Source organism: Neofelis nebulosa, chromosome 14 (genome assembly GCF_028018385.1).
Source record: "Neofelis nebulosa isolate mNeoNeb1 chromosome 14, mNeoNeb1.pri, whole genome shotgun sequence".
In the NCBI taxonomy this organism is placed as follows: domain Eukaryota; kingdom Metazoa; phylum Chordata; class Mammalia; order Carnivora; family Felidae; genus Neofelis; species Neofelis nebulosa.
This window is the reverse complement of record NC_080795.1, coordinates 52267986-52295657: the sequence shown is the minus strand read 5'-3', so window position 1 is coordinate 52295657 and position 27672 is coordinate 52267986. Positions and strand designations below refer to the sequence as shown.

The window sequence follows — 27672 nt, the reverse complement described above, 5'->3', positions numbered from 1 at the left end:
TGAGAACTTTCATGTTTCTTGCTTTTGTGAGTGGGTTAGAGGGACAGAGAGAGAGAGAGAGAGAGAGAGAGAGAGAGAGAGAGAGAGAGAGAGAGAATCTTAAGCAGGATCCACTCTAACATGGAGCCCAACATGGGGCTCAATCCCATGACCCTGGGATTATGACCTGAACTGTAATCAAGCAACAGATGCTCAACTGACTGAGCCACCCAGGTGCCCCAAGAACTTTCTTATTTCTTAATGTAGGTGTTCATTGGTATGAACTTTCCTCTTAAAACTGTTTTTTGCTGCATAAGTTTTGTCATGTTGTGTTCCCATTTTTGTCTCAATACACCTTTTTCTTTTCCATTTAATTTCTTCTTTGATCTGTTGATTATTTAAGAAACTGTTGTTTAATTTCCACGTATTGATGAGTTGCAGTTTTTCTCCTGTCATTAATTTCTAGTTTCAAACAATTGTGGTCAGTGAAGAAACTTGGTATGATTTCAAACTTCTTAAGTTTTCTAAGACTTGTTTTGTGACCTAACATATGGTCTATCCTAGAAAATGTTCTAAGCACACTCAAGAAGAATGTGTATTCTTCTGTTGTCAGATAGAATGTTCTGCATATATATGGTATGTCCATTTGGTTTATAGTATTGCTCAAATCTGATGTTTCCTTATGTTTTCTGTATAGGTGATCTATCTGTTTTTGAGAGGGGGTATAAAAATCCTTAACTATTATCATATTGCTGTTGATTTCTCATTTTAGCTCTTTTAGTTGCTTTAAGGTACACAAATGTTGGGTTCATAAATATTTGCAATTGTTATATCTTCTTGATGGATTGATCACTTTATCATTATATAACAATGTTTTTTGTCTCTTTTTACCATTTTTAGTTTAAAGTCTATTTTGTCTGATAAAAGTATAGTTACCCCTATTTTTTATTGTTATTGTTTGGTTTGCTTTGTTTGTTTACCATTTGCTTGAAATACCATTTTTGATTCATTCACTGTCATTCTATGTGCATCTAAGGCTAAAGCAAGTCTCTTGTAGGCAGCATTTCACTGGATCTTTGTTTTTTGTTTTGTTTTTTTATCCATTTAGCCATTCTGTGTGTTTCCATTGGAGAATTTAATCCATTGATGTTTAAAGTAATTGTTGATAGACAAGAACTTACGATTGCCATTTTGTAAATTGTTTTCTGGTTATTTTATAGATACATTGTTTCTTGCCTCTATTCCTGCTGTGGTTTTTGTGCATGTGTTGATGTCTTTTTGTGTCAGTTTTCTTTGATTTCTTTATTATATTCTTTTATATGATCACTACAGGTTTTCCCCTTGTGGATACCATGAGACTTACATAGGATATCTTAATATTATAGGGGTGCCTGGGTGGCTCAGTCAGTTGCACATCCAACTTCAGCTCAGTACATGATCTCGCATTTGTGGGTTCAAGCCCCGAAATTGGGCTCTATGTTAACAGCTCAGAGCCTTGAGCCTGCTTCAAATTCTGTGTTTCCCTCTCCCTCTGCCCCTCCCCTGCTCATGCTCTGTCTCTGTCTCTCAAAAAATAAAATAAACTTTAACAAAATTTAAAAAATTATAACACCCTATTTTAAACTGTTAGTAAATTAACCTTGAGAGTGTTCCTAAAGTTTATACTTCTTCTCTCCCTCACATTTTAAGTTATTGATGTTAAAGTTTATATATTTCACACTGTGAATCCAATAGCAGATTATTGTAGGTATGGTTATTTTTATTACATTTTTAACTTTAAACTAGAATTGTAAGTGAATTACACACCTCTATTACCATATTAAAGAATTTAACTTGGACTATGTATTTAGCATTACCAGTGAGTTTTATGCTATTTCCTTACGTTTTTACAATGTTAATTAGCATCCATTATTTCCATTCAAAAGATTCCCTTTAATTTTTTTTTTTTTTTTTTTTTTTTTTTTTTGGTAAGACAGGTGTAGTGGTGATAAACTACCTCAGGTTTGTTTATTTGGGAAATTCTTCATCTGTACACTTCTGAAGGACAGTTCCACTGGGTACAGAATTCGTGTTTGACAGTTATTTTCTTTCACTATTTTGAATTTTGAATATCATCCCATTCTCTCCTGGCCTGAAAAGTTTGTGTTGAAAAATAGGCTCATAGTTACATGGGTGTTCCCTTGTATGTAACTTGTCACTTCTTTTTTCTGCTTTCAAAATTCTTTTTCTTTGACTTAATAATTTAATTTTGTGTCTTTGATATCCCTATTTATGGCTCTTTAGGCTTCATGGATCTGGATGTTCATTTCCCTTCCCAGGCTTGGGAAATTTTCAGCCATTATTACTTTAAATATACTTTATGCTCCTTCTTTTCTCCTTCTGGCTTTCCCACAAGGTGGATATTGTTTATTTTGGTTGTGTCCTATAAGTCCCATAGGCTTTCTTCACTCACTTTTTTTTTCTTTTTGCTCCTCTGACTGGACAATTTCAAATGTCCTGCCTTCTAGGTCACTGGTTCATTCTTCTTCATGATTGGGTCTGCTTTTGAATCTCTGTATTGAGCTTCTCAGTTTAGTCATTGTATTTTTCAGCTCTAAGATTTCTGTTTGTTTTTTGATGCCCTCTATTTGCTGAATTTCTTGTTTTGTTCATGCACTGCTTTCCTAATTTCATTTAGTTGCATATCTTGTGTTTTAGAGTTCATTAAACTTTAAGATGATTATTCCAAATTCCATGTCTTAGAGTTCATTGATTTCCATTTCTTTTGGTCAGTTGTTAAAGCTTTATTAGTGTTCTTTGGTAGTTTACCCTTACTTGATTTTTTTATGCATGATCCCTGAATCCCTTATATTAGTATCTGTATATTTGAGTAAGGAGTTTCCTCTTCCCATCTTTAGAGGTTCATTTTGGAAGAGACCGTATTTTACCAATAAGTTCAGTTTGAGTTTCTGGCCAGGTCTGCTTCTAATGTCCTGGTACACGGAACTTACTATCAGAGTCCATTTTGGGGCAAGGCCTCTGCTGAACTCTGAGATGGGGGGTAAGGAGTATGTACCAATGGTCGAGAATAGTTAAACAGGACTTCTGACTTGGTTTCCTGCCCAAGCAAGGCTGTAGGATGGGCATCACTGTTGCGTGGGTTCTCTGTTCAGTCCTCCTAGATGTCAGAACTGTGTAATATTCTCAGCAGTAGGTTCAGCTATGAGTTAGTTTCTCTGCCCTGGCAGGGCAGCAGAATGGCCGCCATAACCCGCATAGCTAATTGTTTGAGGACTCAAATCAGGAAGACTGTGCACTGTATTCCTTGGCCAAAAAAGGCCACTGATTTTGCTCTGCAGATGGGAAAGACCACAGGCTAGGCTCTCTGTTCAAGTGCCCCTGTACACAGGACTGTTGAAGGGGCTACACAGCGTCTCATTTTCTCTGGTTAGGTTCTCTGGTCAGGTGGGCTGAAAGTTATATGCAGCAATGAGAGGGACTGTGAATTAGTTTCCCTGCTTGGGCAAAGCTGGTGAACTGGCTTTAAGTCCAGGAAGGCTTTTTTGGAGTTATGGACCGATTTTCAGGATCAGTAAGACTCTGAGGACCCAAATCAGGCAGATCTGTGCCCTACTGAATTCCCTGGTCAGGCTGCACTATCATCTTGGCTTTGCAGATGAACTGAGACACTAGTTCAGACTACTACTTGGATGCTGCAGGTAGGAATTTGGTCTGCAAAGATCTGGCAACTGGTTGTTGCAAATACCTCCCCTCATCCCCATTACAATCAAATTCCTAGTGGTCAAGTCTCACAGATTTTCCTGCAATACCATGGGGGTGATATCAGAGTAGGGGCTCCCAAGAAGTGACCCAAAATGCTGGAGGTGCTGAATGTCTACCCTAGGTCCCCCCCCACACACTAATGGAAGAACCATAGGCTCAGGGGAGACCTCTCAGTGTGGTACCATGCTGGCTTGAGGGAGGGGCAATGTGGTCAACATGTAGCCATTTTTCTGACACTTCTAATATAGTCTGTCTTGGTCTCTGTGGTACCCGGTAGGAGGTGGGGGGCTTGTTTCAGCCTCACCTCTGTGTTCTACGATTTTCTCAGTGGTGCCTTGTCTATGAACAGTTATTAGCTGTTCTTGTGAGTGGGAGCAAAATTGGGATCTATGTCACCATCTTGGTAATACCATTCTTCTCTTGGAATCTTTGGACAATAAGCTTACTAACCTAACATTAAGTCATATTACAGGCCTATACTTCAAAAGGAAGAGTGATTAATGTGCTATTGTAGAAAAAAAAATCCATGAATGAGAAATAAGATGACCTGGAGTTTATTTCTAAGTAAGTTCATACTAACTAGTCTTCTAGTTATACTAAATTAAGTTTATAAGCTCCTCCAACTCTAATATTCTTGTTTTGTTTTTTTAGTAAACTTCAAAATATCCATTCTATAAAAGCAGTTAATATTTATAATTTAAATATTTTATAATTCAAGAAATATATAAATTATCAAAGATTGAATTCTACTCAGCATGATCTTGATGTTAGGTGTATTTTTTTATATTCCGTTTTTTAAAATTGGTCATCTACTTATACAAGTTTGTCTTAAACATAGTTTGCTACTATGTTCCTCTTTGTTTAATCAAGTTAAATAGGTAAGACTTACTTTTTGGATTTTATAAACTTGAGCCTAAGTATAAGCTACCACAAATACTTCGTGAAATTTGTTGAAATTTAAATTTATTTGTTTATAGGTAAAAAATAAAGTAGGCACATACCATCAACATAGTTTGATCACTAAGTTATTGCAGTTGTTTTTTTAACTCTTAAAACATTTTTTTAAATGTTTATTTTTGAAAGAGAGAGAGTGTGAGCAGCGGGTGAGGGGCAGAGAGAGGGAGACACAATCAAAAGCCAACCTCAGGCTGTTAGCTGACAGCTCACAGCCTGATATGGGGAGCCCAAGTCACACGCTTAACAGATGAGCCACCCAGGCACCCCACAGTTGGTTTATAAAAAGAGATGAATATTAGAATATATTCATTAAAAATAAGAAAACATAGAAGGATACTTCCAGAGCATTTAGCAAATTTAATCCCCAAACTTGCAGTTTTCGGTTGTATCCCCGTTTGTTCATCACAGACTGTGCCAATAGCTTAGCTTTTAATCCCTGAAAAACAATTAAACATTTAAGCACCACTTAATGGAGAAGAATCATTAAAATAAAATTTAAGTTCTGGGGCGCCTGGGTGGCGCAGTGGATTAAGCGTCCGACTTCAGCCAGGTCACGATCTCGCGGTCCGTGAGTTCGAGCCCCGCGTCAGGCTCTGGGCTGATGGCTCGGAGCCTGGAGCCTGTTTCCGATTCTGTGTCTCCCTCTCTCTCTGCCCCTCCCCCGTTCATGCTCTGTCTCTCTCTGTCCCAAAAATAAATAAAAAACGTTGAAAAAAAAATTAAAAAAAATAAAATAAAATTTAAGTTCACATTGTTACTTGGAGAGGCTTATATTTATTGTTTCCTATAAAAGTTCCAAGGAAACTAAAAAAATTACAAATATTGGCATGGGGCACATCACTTCTTTGCCTGCTTTTAAAAGAGTTGTCTCTGACAAAGTTTACTGATATGAAAAAAAGGGATAACAACTTAAATTTTCAAAGAGCTTGGAACATAGATCTCTAGTGAAGTGACTTTATCAGTTCACTAGATAGCTTTTTCTCTCACCGGTGACTATTTTAGAGAGAACAGCCTAACAGGCATATCACAGACTGCACAATCTCCATAATATATTTTCATTCTAAACACCAATGGTTGTATTTGGGAAATATTAACAGTATTAGGAAAAGTCTTTAAAATTTTTTCTTTAACGTTTATTTCTGGTACAGAGAGAGAGAGAGCATGAGCAGGGGAGGGGCAGAGAGAGAGGGAGACACAGAAACTGAAACAGGCTCCAGGCTCTGAGCTGTCTGCACAGAACCCGACGCGGGGCTCAAACTCACGGACCGCAAGATCATGACCTGAGCCGAAGTCGGATGCTTAACCGACTGAGCCACCCGGGTGCCCCAGGAAAAGTCTTTTTAAAAAGACACTACAGAATTAGAGGTCAGGGGGGTGCTTAAAAGAATTATGAATAGACATTATATTTACAAAGAATTTAATAGGATAGGAAACTGTCATGTTAGTGAAAAAGCATAATACAAAGCTATGTATATAGTGTAATATCCATCATATATAACATCTATAAATATGAGTACTAAGTATACTAAATGGAAATTTATTAAAAGCAAATGTACTAAAATACTGTGATTTTCTCTTAGTGTGACCTTGTTTATGCTAATACTTTGCTATACTTTTCAAATTCTTTAATATTCATAAAAAGGGAAGATGGCTAAGTATATAATACAAAATTTAAACATCCTTTATCATGATGAAAATTGATAGCCAGAATGATTAAAAATGAAAGCAAAACCGTTTAAATGGGGGGAAAGTACCACTGTGCTCAATTTAGATAAATGACACAAAATCAATGCCATATTAGAAAAATTAGGATTTTTAAAAACTTCAACAATTAGCTAACTAGAGAAAACTCTCTTAACTCAAAATACTTTTCTTCCCCAATAATGAGCAGTGAGAGAGGAGTCCTTGTTTGTGCAGAGAAGGTAGAGTTTCAGGCTCTTCCTTTCCTATAACTTCTGTTTCCTCCTCACAGATTCCTATAAATCACTAGTAGTTTATGTTACTAAGCCTATGCCATCTGCTCACTGGGGCCATGTTGTAACCAGGCTTATTATATATCACAATACAGTTGTTAAGAGGACAAGTCCTGGGTTAGGCACCTGTGTTCAGATCTTGGCTTCACTTCGAATGTTGCCCAGCCCCCTAACCTCTATTTCAGTTTTGTCTTCTGTGGAGTGGAGATGACAGCCTCAAAGTGTTTTTTAAATTTTTTTTTAATGTTTATTTTTGAGAGGGGAGAGACAGAGTGAGAGTGGGGGAGGGGCAGAGAGCGAGAGAGGGAGACAAAGAATCCGAAGCAGGCTCCAGGCTCTGAGCTGTCAGCACAGAGCCCAATGCGGTTCCAAACTCACTAACCGTGAGATGATGACCTGAGCCGAAGTCCAACACTTCACCAACTGAGCCACCTAGGTGTCCTGGCCTCAAAGTGTTTTAAGACGGTTAAAGGGGTAATTCCTGGAAAGCTGACGATATCCCTCCCACCCTACCCAAAGCCTCACGGTCTTCTCCATCTCATTTCATGCCAATTCAGTCCTTCCGTGTGCTCATGTCCAAGTCCTTGATTTCATCCTAATCCCTCTTTCTTCTCACACTACATCCAATCTGCCAGCAAATTTTGCTGTCTCTACCGTCAAAATAAATGCAGGGTCTGACCACTTCTTTCCATCTCTACTGAGACCATCTTGGGACCAGCTGCCATCCTCTTGCTCCAGGACTATTGCAACAGCCTCCTTAACTGTATCCCTCGTTCCCTACAATCTGTTCTCTGCAAATCGCACAGTAAACCATCACGTCACTCCCTGCCAAAATCCTTCAGTGGCTGCCCATCTTGGCCAGAGGAAAAAGCAGATTCTCAACCAAGACCTAAACGGCCCTACAAAAGCTGATCCCTCGTACCTCTCTGACCTCAACTCCTATTCCTCTCGCCTGTGCCTCTGGTCTCCAGCCACGCAGGTCTCCCAGTTGTTCAGAACGAAAGGCAAGTCTTGCTTTAGGGCCTTTGCACTTCCTGTTCCCTCTGCATGGATCATTCTTCCCTTAGATATTCCTATGGTTTGCTTCCTTACCCCCTTCAAATCTTTACTTACATATAATCTTCTCAACAAAGCCTTCCCCATTTAAAATGGCAAATCCTCCCTTAGGACTCCCCATCCTATTTCCTGGTTATATATATATTTTTTAATTTTTTTTCAACGTTTTTTATTTATTTTTGGGACAGAGAGAGACAGAGCATGAACGGGGGAGGGGCAGAGAGAGAGGGAGACACAGAATCGGAAACAGGCTCCAGGCTCCGAGCCATCAGCCCAGAGCCTGACGCGGGGCTCGAACTCACGCGAGATCGTGACCTGGCTGAAGTCTGACGCTTAAACGACTGCGCCACCCAGGCGCCCCTTCCTGGTTATATTTTTAACTTGAACATGTATCACTTTTTCCACTTAATATATAAAGTTTTTATTTCTGCTATTTAGAATATCACTCTAGAAAGGCAAAAATTGGGGTCTTTAACAATCCCTGGTACCTATAGGTAATATTTTCTGAGTAAATGAATGACCGCATATCCTTAGGACATTGACTGAAGATAGCAAGTACTTTACACATTTTAATTAATAACATGTTCCATGAGAATATCTAGAATCATGACATCATAAAGTTGGAAAGAACTTAAACCATCTATTGTTTTTTCTATAGTTTTGAAAGGTGATCATCTGAGCTTTCAGTGTGTTCTTTCTCAATAGGCCATTGGCTACCAAAAAGAGAAGCCAGTTTCCTTTTTAAATCACTCTTTTTGTTAGCTAGCTAGGCTGACATGTGTCTCCTGGTAAGTTCTGTTCGTTGATGCTAAGGTTATGCTCTGCAAGTATACTCCATCCATCTTCTACATGAGGGAACATTCTGAATATTGGAAGACACCTAGAATGTCCCACTTAAGTCTTCTCTTCCTCCCATGAGCATTAAGCATCCATATACATTTTCTGTTAATACCTGAAAAGTGAGCTCAGAGATGGTCACACCAGTATACTTCCACTATTGCAGACCAAGACTACATTAATATTTTATCCACTGACGTCATACCATTAGCTCATATTGAATTTTTGGTGGTATAAGATAACCAGGTTATGTTAATGATTTATGGGGTTTTTTTTTCACATTAGCTTCTTTTAAGGTGGTTCCTTATATACTTGTATTTTCTCACAAATACGAGATAATCTTCACAGAGACCTCATTCTTTTTAAACTTAGAAATAAACTAAACTAGTGAACTATTACAGTGGTAATGCTATAAACTTTCAGGCAAAGAAAGAATAATAATCCACTATTTTATCATCTATAATCAGAAACACTTGTTATATATTTAAAGCTTCACTCAGGTAGTTTCCATAAATTCTCTTCTTCACCATCATATCCTCTGCTACAATCTCGGAATTCTCAGCTAAAGAGGATCCCATCTTTGATGAAACACATACCCCCACTCCTCTCAGACACTCTATACTCTAAACATGCCTCAGAGATCTCACAGTGGAAAAACCTCTGTCTCTCCATCTGCCACCAAACCAGGATCTTGAGAACACATAAAACTACAAAATGACTGCTTCTCACAAAGATGATGCCATTAAATTAACTTCATGCTATGAACTAAAAATGTCGAACAGAAACCTTGGTTTGGTAAATTGCTTTCTCGCTCTGATTTTTGTACCTCACTGCTCAACCCATTTGTTTATCATTAAAAGCAGGGTCATAGCATGATGCCTAATAATATCAACAGTGGAATCAGATAGCCTTAATAGGATATATTTTGAAGTGCTTACAAGACATATTACAAATAACAAGTATTTATGAGTTGAAGAATAAATCGTTAACTACAAGCAGTAAAGTGTTTAGTAACAGAACAAACAGCTTATTCTCTGTACTACAATTCTTTTCATCCTATCATAACCCTCCCCGAGCTAGGCCTGAACATGGCTGATGGGAAACCATTTTCACCTTCAAGATTAATTACACATGTGTAGCTAAAAGCGATTTGTCACCAGGAAGATGTCAAATCTTGACACGAACAGAAACAGAACCATATTGTAGTCAAAACAGATTTGCTGGACAGTTATTTTAGGCTTCCAGCACAGGTTACATCTAATTATCCAGATTGGACATGAGAGACATAAGCACATATATACAGCCCTCCAGATAATAAAATGTTAATAAAAATCTATTTAAGTTGCTTTAAGCAGTTTTAAGAGAAGGCTACCAGACTTTGCAAATAAAATTCCAGGTGCCCAGTTACATTTGAATTTCAGATGAACACTTTTTTAGTTTACACATATCTCCAATAGCAATTGACATACACACACAAAGAAATTATTCACCATTTATCTGAAACCTAAATTTAAATGGTTATCCATTTTCTCTGGCAATCTTAGGCTAAGATCTAAGCAAGGGGACTACCATTGGAGTTCACATCAGTGTAACAGAGTGTTAACTGGGCTTTTGGTCCATGCAACAAAATACAACAGGTGATGTGTACCAAAGCTAGGTGACAGACAAAAGGTAGAATGCACAAAAAGAATGTACAAAAACTGGTTCCACGCTTCTTGGACCATTCAATCAGATCAAGATTATAAAAAGGGGGGCAAAGCATTTAGAGAATGAAAAATATATTTGGGGGAATGTTTCTATGGAAAAAGCTGGGCTTGAGCCTCACCTCCAGTCCCTGAGGGGAAAAGAGAGGAGTTTGTCATTCACAATCTCAATGAAGAGTAAGGGTTTCAGCCAGAGACACTAGAGGGACCTAATCCTCTCCATAATTGAGAGATACCATGGACTGAGAAAATTAGAGTGGCCTATTTCAGGAAAACAAAGAGACAACATGGTTCTATTTGCAAAGGAACTATACTTCCATTAGTAAAAGCCAAGAAATGTTTGATTCCCATGGACCAAATGTGGGCTGTAGGGGAAAGAGCTGGTCTGGAGCATGAAACGACTTGGTGTAGAACCAGGATGGGGATATCTCCACACCAGGGCTGAGGTCAGAAGGTGAGATGTTCTCACGTGCTGTGAGAGCTGCCACTAAAAAGGGCTACTGAGAGGGTCTTCATAGTACCCACAGAAGAAAGTATCAGCTACAAACACCCACCAGGGCCAGAGTGAGAAACCAGCTTATGAAGATACCAGCCACCAGCCAGCAAATAATTTCCCTTGTTCCCTCCTCCCTCTTTAACTTTGGCATGGTCCAAAACTACAGCTGGACAAGTCCAGGAATGTTACCGATAAGCTTCTCTTTCTCCTCCCCAAATGCCCGAACCTACTATCTACAGGCCTGGGCCCCTTACTCTGGATTAAAACTCAAAATGCTAATTAATATCGTACACTGATTATTTTTGCATTTTGCACGAACGCTGTCTTATCTCTTATAGTAACTGCATTACTGTACGGTGAACATAAACATTTTAGGACCTGATAACTTTTAATCTGGTGGACAGAAAAAATCTCGGCTCAACTATAAGTTTAAAGAAGCAATATGAATTACAAATAAAACAGTTTAGATTATATCTAATATATAGTGGTTATATTGGAACAAAGATTAAAATAGAGCCCTTTCTATGAAAACCAGTTTGGCTGGAACAACTTTCAAGGAAAATCCATCTATGTCCACCTGTCCATCACATTGATTAACCAGGAAAGAGGCTGCCGGCTGCTGTACTATCCACTTTGGCCACGCTGTTCTCTTGCTGGCCACATGAAGAGCCAGTTTCAATTCGAAAGCCTATATACAATTTTATGCATTTAAGAACATATCATTGAGTTGTTTTTTGTTTTATTTTGTGTTTTTGTCTTTTGTGGGTTTTGTCTGTCTTTGTTTTTACTTCTGAAAGTCAGCAGGAAGATAAAGACACTGTACATAAAAATGCTTCTAAACTTGTCTGAGATTTTTTCAGACCTAAGAAAGGTTTTACTTTGAGTCGATTTGTAGGGTTTGTTTTTTTTCCAAAGACTTCATTCAGTGTTTTTTTTTTCCATTTTTTGTGCCAGTTTTATCCAACTCTCAAGGATTCCCAGATTCCTTTCTGCAAGAAAAGGAACAATGCTAGACAGATTAACCTCCAGAAACTGAGAACAAGAAAGATATATAAACATATCTGGAATCAATAACAAAATCTATTGCAATAATGTATAACACAAGAAACTCCTGACACAGCCATAGCCAAAATGTAATGCTAGCCAAACATTGCACAATGCTGAAGGCAGCTGTCAACTCTGAAAATAAAAATAGTAGATAGTGTCACCACAGACAGAATGTACAAATTCCCATAATACAATTCTCACCTGAACATAGTACAAGAAGAGCAAAAACGTAGAAGCCTGATCTGTTCACCTGTGTCTATCTCTTAAAATTTGCAAATGTCCAAGATGCTTAGGAGTTATCCTGTTGTATTTCACAATAAAGAATAACTAATGCTACATTTGGAAAAGAAGGGAAAGGGATACTTTTAAACAAAAGTAAAATTATATGTAGTATTTATATATAGTATCTTGTGAGTCTATCAGTATAACTCAGATTTATGTATCCAAAAGTATTACTTATTTTGGTTTTTCTAATTTCTTATATTTTTTTAGAATTGAGATATAATTAGCATATAACATTGTATTAACATTAGGTGTACAACATGATTTGATATATGTACATATTGCAAAATGATTACCACAACAAGTTTAGTTAGCATTCATCACGACACATAGTTACAATTTGTTTCCCTTTGAGAACTTTTCAAAAAAATTTTTTAATGTTTATTTGTGAGAGAGAGCACTCACACTCATGTGCACGAATGGGGGAAGAGCAGAGAGAGAGACAGAGACAGAGAATCTGAAGCAGACTCTGGGCTATCATGAACCATGAGATCATGGCCTGGGCTGAAGTCAGAGGTTCAACCAACTGAGCCACCCCAGTGTACCCCACCTTGAGAACTTTTAAGATCTACTCTCTTAGTAACTTCCAAATACATAACACAGTGTTGTTAGGTATAGCTCTCATGCTGTGCATTCCATCCCCAGGATTTACTTATTTTACAACTGAAAGCTTATATCTTTTGGCTTCTTACACCTATTTTGTGCCCACCCACCACCTGTAACAACCATCAATACATTCTCTGTATCTATGAGTTTGTTTGGGTTTGTTTGAATACATTCCACATATAAGTGATATCACATAGCATTTGTCTTTCTCTGACTTATTTTACTTAGTGCAATGCCCTCAAGGTCCTTCCATGTTGTTGCAAAAGGCAGGACTTTTTTTTCTCTCTAAAATATACTAAAACCCTAATTTTAGGTCAGTAACCCCAAAATGCTATTTATTGTGCTTTTAAACATTTGTGAAAAACTACGCACTAATAGCAACCAGTTCTTCTGAAGAAATTTAAAAAGAAAAAATAATCCTGTGTAGTGGGTCACAAACTAGGAGCCCTGACTGCCATCTCCTACTTCAAATCTCAGTTTAGGTGACAACATAGCAAAGCGAGAGAAGCTGAAAAAACCTGGCACAAACACACACCTTTGCTTCTTCACCAGAAACAGTTTTGAAAAGGCGCATTTGTGCCAATGACTAATTCCACCTCGAAACTATAGTCTAGAAGGGTCTCTAATCTAAAACACATTTGACAAAAATTTCTCCTCACTTTCCACCCCCATCCTTTCCCAGTACAGTATTTAGGGTGTTTTTTTTTTTTTCCAGTGGAATAGGCAAGATGGATGCAATGTAACCAAATATTCAAGTTAAATTCCATCTTGCCCATGCAGGTTAATCAGAACAGTGTCTGAGCCAACTGATTCCAAATAAACCAAGCTCTGTCTCATCTTCAGAACATTTATTTCTTTAGGTTCTATTATGAGCTTCCCTTTGAAAGCTATTCCTATAACAGCTACAATAGAACGCTAAAGGACATTTTTCAAGTCTTGGAACTCCTCTTTGGTTTTAATCAGGATGAGCTTGAGGGGCTCAGGCTTGTTTATTACAGAATCTTTTTCTTTCTGATGATTAAACTGACACTGCTATGCTAATGTTATTGCATTTAACTTTTTTTTTCACTCAAAACATACTCATGAACAGGCCTGAAAATTCAGACAAGTAGAAACAAAGGGGCAGAAATTATCAATTTTTCTTCAACTATTTATTCTAACAGTTTTGGTCTTCTAAGCCTTTGACAAAAATATGTACACCTGAAACATATATAATTATATATATGGTTTTCTGTATTATTCTTTTTATTTATTACTCCATTAGCATTTCCATGTTTTTACATAATCTTTGTAAATATATTTATTTTACATAATATTTTAACAAGTGAATGTACCATGGTTTATTTAATTCTTTCATTATGATTGGACATTCTGTTTCTAGTTTTCACAATTTTAATGCTAGAGTATTAATCTTAGAGTAGAAATCTCTTTTCAATATTTGGGATTACTTTATTATGGCAGATACTCAGGGGTGGAATTACTATTTAGAGGACACTATGTTTCTTAAGACTCTTCATACATATTGATAAACTGCTATCCAGAAAGGTCATACCGAATAACTGCCTCCGGCAATAACTAGAACATTCCTTGGTACATTTACCAGTGTTTTCATCCCAGGCTCATTTGCATTTTTGCTAATTTGATAGATGAAGAATTGGACCTCATTGTGCTTTGCAGTGCATCTTTGAAAACTCAGAGACCTTTATGCACATACAGATTTTAAAACCTTATAAATCCTTTTATGTAAATTAGTAATTTTCCAAATCCTTTCCTCCCACCCAAACACACAGCAACCATTTCCTACTCCCCAGAGGCAGAGTTTGTTCTAGCCATTGTTGCTGCCTCATCCTTTGACCATGAGACCACACATTTATGGGCCTGGAACAATACGACCTCTCCCTGTCTCTTTTTGATTGCTGATCGCAATTGAGGTGATCCACCTTGGCATGACAATGAGCTGAAGGTGTCTTCTTATGTGGGTGGACACTAAAATGCCCCTCTCATAAAGACAGGATATTAAACAACTTGATTCTTGATTCCTGCTCCATAACATGTTTCACTCAATAGTCTATCCCTGGGCTACCGTGTCAGTTGTATTTCAACAACTCAGCAACCCTCAAGATAATGAAAGTCAATTGTTCTTACTTAGCTGTGTTCATGGAGCTGATTTTCTCCATCTTTTATGGTCCAGGTGCATTCAGTTAGTTACAAGATAAATAACTTCTGCCTTCCTCTCAAGAAACCTTATAGGTATTGATGTACCCCACAGCCTGCCTTTGCTTTTCCAGGGTAATGTTTTCAAAGAGCAGAGTTCACACCCATATTAGAAAAAGCAAGTGGCTGGTGTGAGATGGAAGTTCTGACTCTATTAATCTCTGATGTGACTTTACTGTTACTTTCTGGTGCAACCCTGTGCAAGGTCCTTAATGTTTCTGTGCTTTAATTATTTGCCTGAAAAATAGGAAAAGTATCTACCTCATAGGACTGTTATGATTAAATGAGCTGGTGGGGGGAAAGGTGTAGATATGGGTGTGTAGTACTTAAACAACAAGCGTCTCACACATAAAGTCCCATACATGTACAAGCTAGAACTATAATTTTATTCTACTTAATTCCTGAAATGAAAATCTTGGCTCATAGTTTATGATATTTGACATTTCACACAACTTAACTGTATAACGTTTTGAGGTATAGCACAGAACCTGGCTGCTTTTTGTGTTCTGTCACATACTTACTGTTATTCATATTGACATTTGAAGTTCTAAGACACATACATCCAGCTGGATTCTTATCAGGACTGTCAAATTCATAAATGAATTTGGAGAATCGACGCCTATATAATAGTTAATCTTACCAGTTTATAAATATGTCCCTCCATTTGTTTAATACCTATTTCATAATCTCTTCTCAGAATTTCATCAGAGAGGCAGAACCACTGTATATAAGATAAGGCATTTGTTACCAGAATTGGGTCTTATGCAATTATGAAAGCTGCCTAAGCAGTGTCTGTAAGTCTGCTTTCTTTCCTCTGATGCTAGAGCTTGAAGTTCACAGGGAGGGAAGTTGGGAAGAGAAGATGGATATAGCATTGGGAAAAGAGAGGACAAGCCGGAACCTACAAGCAGGAGCTGAAAGCCATGAGGAAAGGACAAAACTTATGCCAATTCTCATCACCTGTGATCTTGATATGGGTGTCCTACATAGAAAGCTGGTGTCCTTCATCACAGAGCGAAGCACACACCTGTGAGGAATAGCAGAGTTAAAGAAGGATCCAGGCAAAGGTGGTAAAGCTGCAGACCCAGCTACTGTGTCACACCAAAGTTTGAGATCGCACCAGTGCCTCTGTGTTGAGAAAAACCAATGTTTCTGTTTAACTTCCATCTCAAATAGCCTGTAAAAATGTCTCTAGTGGCCCACTATAATTGGAAATCTACAGAGAATTCTGAGAAAGGCAGTTCAGTCTAGTCAAAGTGAATGTTACAAAGCCACCACATCTCTCAATAGAATTTATTTAATAGATTATGAGTGGTCTATACTTCTAATATTTATAATAGGCTACTACTATAATAGACTACTCCTACTATTATAAGTCTCATACTCCTAATTGTTTACAATCGCCACTGTGATATCTACATATGGTGTGGTCTCTATACAATATGTTTAAGATATGGTTGTGAATACCTTAATGCCTTTGTCTCCTTTCCCCCCATCATACATCATAGTAACTCAAACCTAGTTATCCAACACACTGCTCTCTCAGCACTGAAGTAGCTGATTTATAGCTAGAATAAAACTCAAAACCATGTTAAACAGATCAACTTTGACTTCCTACTTTAGCCGTCATTGCTGCCTTTCAAACTTATTATTATATAATTTTTCACATCTCCAACACTTCCCCTCCTGAGTGGAGTTCTCACAGTTCTAGAGACTGGCAAGTCCTAGGTCAAGGTGCTGGCCACTTTGATTCCTTGATAAGAGCTCCCTTCTGGCTTGCAGATGGCTACCTTCTCACTGTGCACTTGTATGGCAGGGAGAGATGAAGCAAGCTACCTGACATGTCTTCCTATAAGGACACTAAGCTCATTATGAGGGCCCTATCCCATGACCTCATCTAACCTAATTTCCACTCAGGTCCCATCTCCAAATACCATCACATTGGGAGTCAGGGCTTCATCATATGAATTTGGGGCTGGGGGAATACAATCCACAGCATCTTTCTTCATCATCCTCAGTAAATGATTCTGTGTCTTATTTCATGTAGAAATGGAAACAATCAAAAGAAAACATTGGCATCAACCCACTTTCATATCAATGCTTTACACTTGAATTCCTATACTCTGCACCTTTCCTGTTACAGTGGCCAAAATATACATCCTATTGAACCAAATACTCAACTTGTTCATTAAATTTCATGCTTTCCTGTCCACTGAAGAATCTCAGTCCAGCAAATGGCCCTCTTTATCCTACATTATCAATTTTCCCTCTCTACCGACTCTTCCTGTAAACATGCAAACATGTTGTAATATCTCTAGTATCTATAAAAACTCAGCCTTAATTTTACCTTATCCCATAAGTTGCCTTTAGAGAGAAATTCACAACACCTATTCTCTCCATCTCTTCTCTTCCCTTCCCACTCTCTCTTGGACTCCTCTCAAATGGGCTTTCATTGCCACCATTGGACAAAAATTGCTCTTGACAAGTTCACCAGTAACCTCATCAATAAACCCAACCATCAGTCTCCAACCTATCTAATCTGGTAACAATTAATAATATTAATGATTCCCTCTACCAAAAACTTTCTTCTTGACTTTTAAAACAAAAAGTACTTAAGTCTCCTCCTACTTCATTAGCCATTTTTTCCCTAAGATCTTTTGCTAGACTTTTCTCATTGCACCAACTTCTTAATGTCAGAATGCCTTATAAACTCAATCCTCAGACCTCTTCTCAATTTATACTCCATCCTTAAGTGAGCTCATCCAGTCCCTCAATCTTAAAATCATTCATAACTTGATGATTCCCAAATGTGTAGCCATAGCCCCTGTCTTCAGACTCATATATGCAACTACCTAGTTAACATCTCTACTTAGATGTTATTTGGCATCAAAAGCTTAAAATTCAAAACAAAATTGTTGATTCTTCTTACCCCCATATAGTTTTCCCCCTGGTATTTCCTTTCTTACTGAATGGCAACTATTCATCCAATTACACAAGACAACAAGTGTGGAATCATCCTGATTCTTCATTCTCCTACATTGAAAGAGCCAATCTATCAGTAAATCTTACTGGTTCTTCTTTCAAAATACATAAAAAATTTATCCACTTCCTACCAACTGGCCCAAGAATTCTTATCATGGACAAATTGTAAAAGCCTCATAAGTAATCACTCTGTCTCCAATCTTGTAAGTTCACAGTCGAATCTTTATAAAGTTTCCAAATTTTTAGATTATATCAGATCTATGCTCATAATCCAAAGTCCATGCATAGTCTAAAAATCCCGTATTATGGCACATAGGTAACTATACGACCATATTTCCATTCTCTCCCTTACTTATTTACACGGACTCCTTGTTATACGTAGAACAATACAAGTGTGGAGGAAAAAAAGAACATATCAAGTGTGCTCCAACTGCAGGATTTCTGCATCTATCATTTCTACGTTTTTGGATTTTTTTTTTCCCGCTAAGATAACATCATGGCTAAATAATTACTTCTATCAGGTCTCTTTTAAATGCTATCTCATCCCAAAGATAGCACCCTAAATAAATCATCACCCCTGCCATTTCTCTTTCCTTTTATTCTGCTTTCTTTTTCTTCATATCACTAATCAAACCTGAAATAGGTGGGGAGCCTGGGTGGCCTGGTTGGTTAAGTGTCTGACTTCAGCTCAGGTCATGACCTCACAGCTTGTGAGTTCAAGCTCCACGTTGGGCTCTGCACTGGCAGCTCAGAGCCTGAAGCCTGCTTTGGATTCTGTGTTTCTCTCTCTCTCCTCCCCCCCCCCCAAATAAATAAACATTAAAAAAAAAAAAACAAATAGCATGAACTACTTAGATTTGAAACTAGTTTCCCACGTCCCACGGAAACCACGCACTGTTATGACTCTAGGTGACTTCCTTACCTTTCTATGATGAATTTTCCACATCTTTAAAATAAGCATAAAATAGAATCTACCTCACAGAGCTGTTTAGTCATGGGATTTAAACATGTTTGTGTGTGTGAGAGAGAAAGAGAGGAACAAAAGCACTTAGAGAAATGTGGCATATAAGCATTACATATACATTAATGCTAGAATAAATATCATTATTTGTCTCCTCCCTTAAGAATGTAAGCTCAGTGAAAGCAGTAATTTTATCTCTCTTGTTCCCCATTGTATCCCTAGTATTTAGAATACTAACTTCACATATTTATTGAATGAATTTTTTACTGGTCACTTTCACTTAAATTTGAATAATTGAGTCTTTTGACTCTTCTTAGTATCCAAACCTATCAACTATAAAAATATTTTCTTACCTTCCTATATTTACTATTCAAATATATGTTTTATATACTTTTTAATTGACTAGAACTTTTCTATTATTTTTTTGAAAGAGAGGGCAAGAGAGTGCACACAGAAGAAGGGTAGAGAGAGAAACCCATGGGGCTCATAAGTCATGGGACTTGATCTCATGAGCCATGAAATCATGACCTGAGCTGAAACCAAGAGCTTGATGCTTAACTGACTGAGCCACCCAGGCTCCCCTACACTTCTTTTTAATGTAATACAGTGGTAACACTCTATTTTGGTGTTGTTTGTTTGTTTGTTTTCTCATTTAGCCTGGTAGGAGTAGTGAGGGTTTCTGTGTGGTAGCCAGCTGTGCAATCTAAGCACATGGGCTCAGATCATATGGACATGAACTCAACTTCCAGCTCTAACTTACCAGCCCACTGGTAAGCCCACATTGAGCAGGATACTAACTCTGCCTGATTCTACTTACCTTTATATTTCCTCAAAGGTTAACTGTAAAAGTTGAATAAAACAAAAACGATAATGTAAGTGAAGTGATTCACAAAATATCTAACATACATTACAAGGTGAATAAATTTCAGGCGTCTCTTTCCCATTACCTTTCTTTTTTTTTCAATCATACTGAATCCTCATAGTCAATTGTTTGACATGTATGCATACAAAATGTGCTAAATGTTACTCATTAATCCAGCCACTGAGATAGAAGTTCTCACAGTCTGGTATGAGATCATTAAACAACTAATTATAGTGCAATACAAAATGTGCCTGAGAGCAGATGTTCAATTATTGTTTAGTGAATAAATGAACAAATGGTTAAGTATAAAGCTTAACCTATAGTATATATCTCTTTCTAGAGATTTAAATTTATTATTTATCCTACATCAGCAAAGACTAAAAATTTCAGCTCCTGTAAATACAGCACAGTATACCTTATGTATGTCTGTGGCTAGAAATGGGAAGGGGAAGATATGGGAGATGGAAAATGGGAGTATGTAGACCCTCAAATAGTAAAATGACATCATGGTTTTGGTGCCTTATTAAAGAAAAAGAAGGGTTTCGAAATAGAAAAAAAATTCAGCAATTTGCTTTTATAAACATCCAATTCCATCCTTGGCCATATATTCAAATAGTTCCACAAGAAAGTGCCATTAGCACAAAATAAAATGTTTCATAAGACTTCTAAATACTTTGTTTCCTTTTCTGAGTTTCCAATAAGAACTTAATTGTGAGATAAGGCACAAGTACAAAATACCATCCTGATATTTTTCCAGTTTCAGAAAAACAGACATTAAAGTTAAACCAAAAAATATATTCACCTATCATCATCCATCGTTACTTAGAAAGCAATAGTTGCCTATCCAAACAGAGTTGATTGATCCTAGTTTTTCAAAACACACATGAATAGTTTTGGACAGATGTTTCATCAATGACAAATTGGCCTTGAGGGAAAAACGACCACTTTGGACAAAAGCCACATATCCACATATTAGTTTCAGCAGCACTCATTTGAAACTGTTTTCTAATCTTAAATTTCTAAGTTAACTTCTGTAAAAATAAATATTAAGAAAGTTTTAAAATTAGATTTAAATAAATCCTCTAAAGGCTAAGATGACAGTTTTAAGTAACCTACTAATCAACTTTCCAATTTTTATGGCAATAATGTTATTGGCAATATTTTACCAAGCGGTTGATGACATCAACCACAAAACCCTGTTTGTAAATACATATTATCACATTAAGGGAACACTGTTTTGATTTTTAGAAGCATTCCATTTAAGTTCTGGCCTTAAACTGACTAATACTTTTTCTTGTACTGGTTGTGTTTCCCTCTCTTTTTTAATTTTTAAATGATTTTTTTAAAATTTTAAGATTTGAATGTAAATTTCAGTGAACACACAGTGTAATATTAGTTCCAAGTGTACAGTATAGTGATTCAACGCTTCCATACACCACCCAGTGCTCATCAGAACAAGTGCACTCCTTCATCCCCATCACCTATTTAACTCACCACCCCCCCACCTCCATTTTTTTTATTTTTTTATTTTATTTTTTTTAATTTTTTTTTCAACGTTTTTTATTTATTTTTGGGACAGAGAGAGACAGAGCATGAACGGGGGAGGGGCAGAGAGAGAGGGAGACACAGAATCGGAAACAGGCTCCAGGCTCCGAGCCATCAGCCCAGAGCCTGACGCGGGGCTCGAACTCACGGACCGCGAGATCGTGACCTGGCTGAAGTCGGACGCTTAACCGACTGCGCCACCCAGGCGCCCCCCTCCATTTTAGTTTTGACGATACACAGTGGGAACTGTGAGAAATATTCCAATCAAAATTAAAGACTCTGGCTAAGATTAGCATGGCTAGTACCAAAAGGTGTGAAATTATCTCTTAGATATTCTTCAGAAAGTAGGGTGGAAGAAAGATATGTAATAGCTTTAGAAAATGTTTCCAAGAGAAACTCAAGAATTTCATAGCTAAGTAGTCACTAATTATTGAGATGTTTCGCTAAATTCATGTTAAATGTTCTCTACCATAGAATTTGACACTCACACATATCACCACACAAAACAATGAGGGCTCATGATGAACTTATCTCAGTGTACCCACCCCATCTTCACAAATTGTTTTCTTGGTCAAATAGTTCATAGTTTAAATGGTAAAGATGATCTAGCCATTCCTGGAGAGTTTGCTATTCTGTTTGACTTTAAAATCTGTATACTTAATAATACCTCTCAAAGAACATTCTTGTGAGGGAGAAGGGATGAGCTGTGATAACCTAATCAGGTTTTGATCTCCCTACTTATCACTGTTTCAGAAACCTCACAGCGTTATGGAAATAACTCCCCTTAGTAAACTTTGGCCAAGGCCATCCATGCCTCTCTCCCACCTGCTGAGGAAGATCAGAATGTCCAAGATCTTAGATTCAAAAAGAACACTATAAAGAGTCTGATTCAAAACTGGCAAATTGAACCCTTCTCACTGTTGTCCAAAACAATGACCTGAACTCCCCTCCTCTTCACCAGGTCAACCCCTGCCCAACCTTTGAGCCTCTCTCTGGCTTCTCCTCTGGAAATTCTTCATTGACTGACAAGTGCTTCTCCTGGGAGTTCACTTAGAATCTTTGCTCACCTCAATCAATTTCTCAGGACATTTACCAAATAATATTGGGTAGTTCAGATGTACACTATTCCCTCATCCTCATGGTTGAATCACACTCCCCGTCCCACCCCCACAAAAACTGCTGTGTAAATTGGTTTACATTGGACATTTTACCATTTACAACTTTAAAATTCTGCGTAGGTATCTATCTGCTTTAAAATCACCATCTTTACCATTCTCCTTCTGACAGCATCCTGGCCTCCAGAATTCTGTCTCTATTCTGCAGAGCAATTCCACTTACAAGCATATCAGGTAATTTTGAGTCTTTGACAAAGCAAGATCATGCAAACAGTATCTACCCTCTCCAGAGGGCAATTTGTCTATTCCAGTGTTTCCTGATCATACTCGTTGAAATCTTTTCCTATCTGATGAAAGAAAAATAACATCAGGACTCTGCAGTTGTTTGTTCTGGAGCTCTACCAGTGTTGTTACCTTTTATGTTTCTACTTTATTTCCCATCCCATCTCCAGCAAATGGTTCCTTTACCCTATACTGTCTTTATACCTATTCTCTACCTCACGGTCACTGCTTACTTATAGTCTCTAATTCCCTCATAACTTCAGCCTGTACATTCGATCACTATGGCCTCTCTGACTTCTGAACTTCTCCCAATACTACCTACTTCAGATATTCAAACTAAGAAAGCTGATCACCTAGCTTATCCTTTAAATCTGGTCCTATCACAGCTTATTGGCCACCATATGGATTGACTGTCCTTTGTTCAAGGCCTAGCCCTGGTCCTCCAGTCATCCATAGTTTTGATTATTCCATGGTACAAAGGGGATCATCCAGCCTCACACCTTCTGCAGCTGTTGCTGATGGCTTATTCTTCTTAGATTGGGCCAGAGAGAAGCGACTATTAGTTATGCCAATTGCAGTTTCTTCTTCACTATTGTAATAGATGTGTGGTCCCCAAACTCCAGTTCTAGGAGCCACGCTCCTGTGAGTGTGGCTGTTAAACACTCATAGCTTTCCCCCTTTTCCAGGGAACTTTCTTCAGCTGACAGAGCTGCCTCACCCCCAGCACACACACCGGATTGCTGCTCTTTTCCCTTTTTCAGCCTAATTATCCTGCCTTACATCTTATAGATTTTTTTCTGAAGAGCTCTCCCTCAAGATATCTGCATCTTAATTCTTGTGTCATATTCTGCATCTAAGGAACATAACCTCAAAAACCTAAATAAACTAAGCTCCCTTTGCAACTCTATTGGAAACCAGTGATTCTGCCAGCAACTTCTGATAGTAATAACCTTATATTTATATTTTGAAATCCAGAATTGAGATTCTATTTTGATTTTAGACACGCTATCATTCTAATGGAGATGTAAAATTACATAATTCATCTATAAATAATGTGTATAAGTTTGTGGTGAAATTGAATGAAATGAACTATAACAGGTTTGGCAATTGTATATATAGATCATATTTTTAATCAAATTTCCAGTACTCAAATTATTTTATATTATTCAGATATAACTGACATAGAACATTATATTAGTTTCGGTTGTACAACATAATGATTCAATGTTTGTATACATTGCAAAATGACCACATTAGTACGTCTAGTCAACATCCATCACCACACATATTTCCAAATATTTTTTCTTAAATGAAAACATTTAAAATTTACTCTTTTAGTGGCTTTGAAATATACAATACAGTATTAACTATAATCACCGTGTTGTACATTACCTCCACGACTTATTTATTTTATAAATGGTAGTTTATACCTTTTGACTCCCTTCACTCATTTGCCCATGGCAACAATCAATCTATTCTCTTCATGAGTTTGGCTTTCTATTTAATTTCACAAATAAGTGATATCACGCAATATTTGTCACTCTCTGACTGACTTCAATTAGCATAATATTCTCAAGGTCCATCCATGTTGTCGCAGATGGCAAAGTTTCTTTTATGGCTTAATAATATTCCACGGAATACATATGTGACATTTTTTTATCCATTCATCCACCAATGGACATTTACATTGTTCTCATGTCTTGCCTGTTGTAAATATGCTTTAGTGAATGTAAAAGTATAGGTGTGTTTGAGGTATTGTTTTTGATTCTTTTGGACAAATAACTAAAATTGCTGGATCATATGGTAGTTCTATTTTTAATTTTGGGGGGGACCTGCATACTGTTTTCCATAGTGGCTGCACCAATTCACGTTACTATCAACAACGCAGAAAGATTCCCTTTCCTCCGTATCATTGTCAACTCTTGTTACTTCTTATATTTTTCATAATAGCCTTTCTAACAGATGTGAGGTGATACCTCATTGTGGTTTTGATTTGCATTCCCCTGATTAGTGATGTTGAGCACTTTTTCACATACCTGTTTGACATTTGTATGTTTTCTTTAGAAAAATATCTATTCAGATCCTCTGCCCATTTTTAATTTTTTTTTTTTGGTATTTAATTGTATGAGTTTTTATATATGTTGGATCAATCCATTATCAGATATATGGTTTGCAAATATTTTTTCCCATTCTGTAGGTTGCCTTTTCATTTTGTTGATGAAAGAGATAATTTCCTTTTTTGTGCAGAAGCTTTTAGTTTGGTTTTTTTAGAAGCTTTTAGTTTGATGTAGTTCCCACCTGTGTTTTTTTTTTTCCTTTGCTGCCTTTGCATTTGGTGTCAAACCCAAAAAATCATCACCAAAACCTTTATTAAGGAGCTTACCACCTATGCTTTCTTCTAGAAGTTTTATGGCTTCATGTCTTACATTCAAGTCTTCAATCTATTCTGAGCTAAATTTTGTATATAGTGTAAGATAGGGATTCTGTTTCAGGGAGCCTGGGTGGCTCAGGCATCCAACTTAAGCATCCAACTTCAGCTCAGGTCATGATCTCACGGTTTGTAAATTCAAGCTCCACACTGGGCTGTGTGCTGACAGATCTAGAGCCTGCTTCAGATTCTGTCTCCCTCTTTCTCTGCCCCTCCCCCCCCTCTCAAAAATAAACAAACGTTAAAAAAAAAAGATAGGGGTCCTGTTTCATTTTTTGCATGTGGCTGCCTAGTTTCCCCAACATCATTTATTGAAGAGAGTGTTCTTTCCCCATTATATATCCTTTACTCATTTTTAATTTAATTTTTATAAGGTATAACTGATGTACAATATTATATTAGTTTTGGATATACAGCAAGATAATTAGATATTTGTATATGCTGTGAAATGATTACCACTGCAGGTCTAGTTAACATCCATCACCACAGTTATAGAATTTAAGAGAAATTTATTTTGACTTTAAAAAATTTTATTTCCAGTTAGATAACATACAGTGTTATTAGTTTCAGGTGTACAATATGATTCAACAATTCCATACATCACCTGGTGCTCATCATAACAAGTGCACTCCTTAATTCCCATCACCTACTTAACCCATCCGCCCATCCACCTTCCCTCTGGTAATCATCAGTTTTTTGTCTATAACTAAGAATGTATTTCTTGATTTGTCTCTTTTTTCCCCTTTGCTCATTTGTTTCTTAAATTCCACATATGAGTGAAATCATATGGTACTTGTCTTTCTCTGACTTATTTTGCTTAACATTATACTCTCTGACTCCATCCATGTCATTGCAAATGGCAAGATACCGTTCTTTTATATGCTTGAATAATATTCCTGTGTGTGTGTATCAATGGACACTTGGGCTGCTTCTATATCTTGGCTATTGTAAATGATACTTCTATAAACAAGGGTCCACGTATCCCTTTGAATTAGTGTTTTTGTATTCTTTGGGTAAATACCCAGTAACACAATTACTGGATCATAAGTAGTTCTATTTTTATTTTTAAGCTAAGGTTTTGAGAGAAAGAGAGAGCATGCAAGCAAGGGAGGGGAAGAGAGAGAAGGAATCCCAGAGAGAGAATCCCAAGCAGGTTTTGCACTGTCAGTGCAGAGCCCGATGCAGGGCTCAAACTCAGGAACCATGAGACCATGACCTAAGCTAAAATCAAGAGTCACAGGCTTAACCGACTGAGTCATCCAGCTGCCCTTGTAGTTCTTTTTTTTAATCTTTTTGAGGAATATTAATACTGTTTTCCATAGTGGCTGCAGTAGTTTGCATCCCCACCAACACAATTGTTCCTTTATCTCCACATCCTCACCAACACCTATTGTCTCTGTGTTGCTGATTTTAGACATTGAGACAGGTGTGAGGTGATATCTCCTTATAGTTTTGATTTGCATTTCCCTGATAGTAAGTAATGATAAACATCTTTTTATGTATCTCTTGGCTCTCTATATGTCTTTTTTGGAGAAATGTCTGTTCCTGTGTTCTGTCCATTTTTAACTAGATTATTTGGTGTTTAGGTATTGAGTTTTATAAGTTCTTTATATATTTTGTGTACTAACCCTTTACTGGATATGCCATTTGCAAGTATCTTCTCCCATTTCATTGCTTGCCTTTTAGTTTTGATTATTGCCTTCACTGGGCAGAAGCTTTTTATTTTGATGTAATCCCAATAGTTTATTTTTGCTTTTGTTTCTCCAGCCTCAGGAGACACATCTAGAAAAAAGTTGGTTTAGCTGATGTCAAAGAAGTTACTGTCTGTGTACTCTTTTAGGATATTTAAGGTTTCCAGTCTAATATTTAGGTCTTTAAGCAATTTTGAATTTATTTTTGTGTATGTGTAAGAAAGTTTATTTCTTTTGCATGGTGCTATCTAGTTTTCCCAACACCATTTGCTGAAGAGACTGTCTTTTTCCCATTGGATATCCTTTCCTGCTTTGTCGAAAATGAATTGACCATATAGTTGTGGGTTTATTTCTGGATGTTCAGTTCTGTTCTATTGATCTGTGACTTATTGTAGCACCATACTGTTTTGATTACCACAGCTTTGTAATATAACTTGAAGTTCAGAATTATTATGCCTCCAACTTTGCTTTTCTTTTTCAAGATTGCTTTGGCAATTTTAAGATTGTTTTAGTTCTGTGAAAAATGCTCCTGGTATTTTGATAGTGATTGCATTAAGTGTGTAGATTGCTTTGGGTAGTATAGACATTTTAATAATATTTGTTCTTTGAATCCATGAACATGGAATGTTTTTCCATTTGCATCATTTTCAATTTTCTTCATCAGTGTTTTATATTTTTCAGAGAAGAGGGCTTTCACCTCTTTGATTAGGTTTCATCCTAGGTATCTTATTATATTTGATATCTATATAAATTATATGGGAGATTATAAATGGGATCGTTTTCTTAATTTCTCTTTCTGCTGCTTCATTGCTGGTGTATGGAAATGCAGCAGATTTCTTTGTTTATTTTGTATCTGTGACTTTACTGAATTTATTGATAAGTTCTAGCAGTTTT

The 27672-nt window shown here is 37.1% G+C and overlaps 1 long non-coding RNA gene across 3 annotated transcripts in view; it reads right to left on the bottom strand.

Annotated features, from left to right (window-relative positions):
- Positions 1-4724: 4724 nt before the first annotated feature.
- Positions 4725-27672, bottom strand: part of LOC131494430 (uncharacterized) — a 237191-nt gene continuing 214243 nt past the window's right edge. Inside the window, exons 8-9 of one of the 3 annotated variants that reach the window (XR_009253399.1) lie at positions 15873-15939; positions 4725-5134 (exon numbers count right to left, since the gene is read on the bottom strand). This is a non-coding gene — a long non-coding RNA (uncharacterized LOC131494430). Of the gene's footprint in view, positions 5135-9469; positions 11753-15872; positions 15940-27672 lie in introns of those variants that run through there. The other 2 variants (XR_009253398.1, XR_009253400.1) reach the window with 2 other exon arrangements.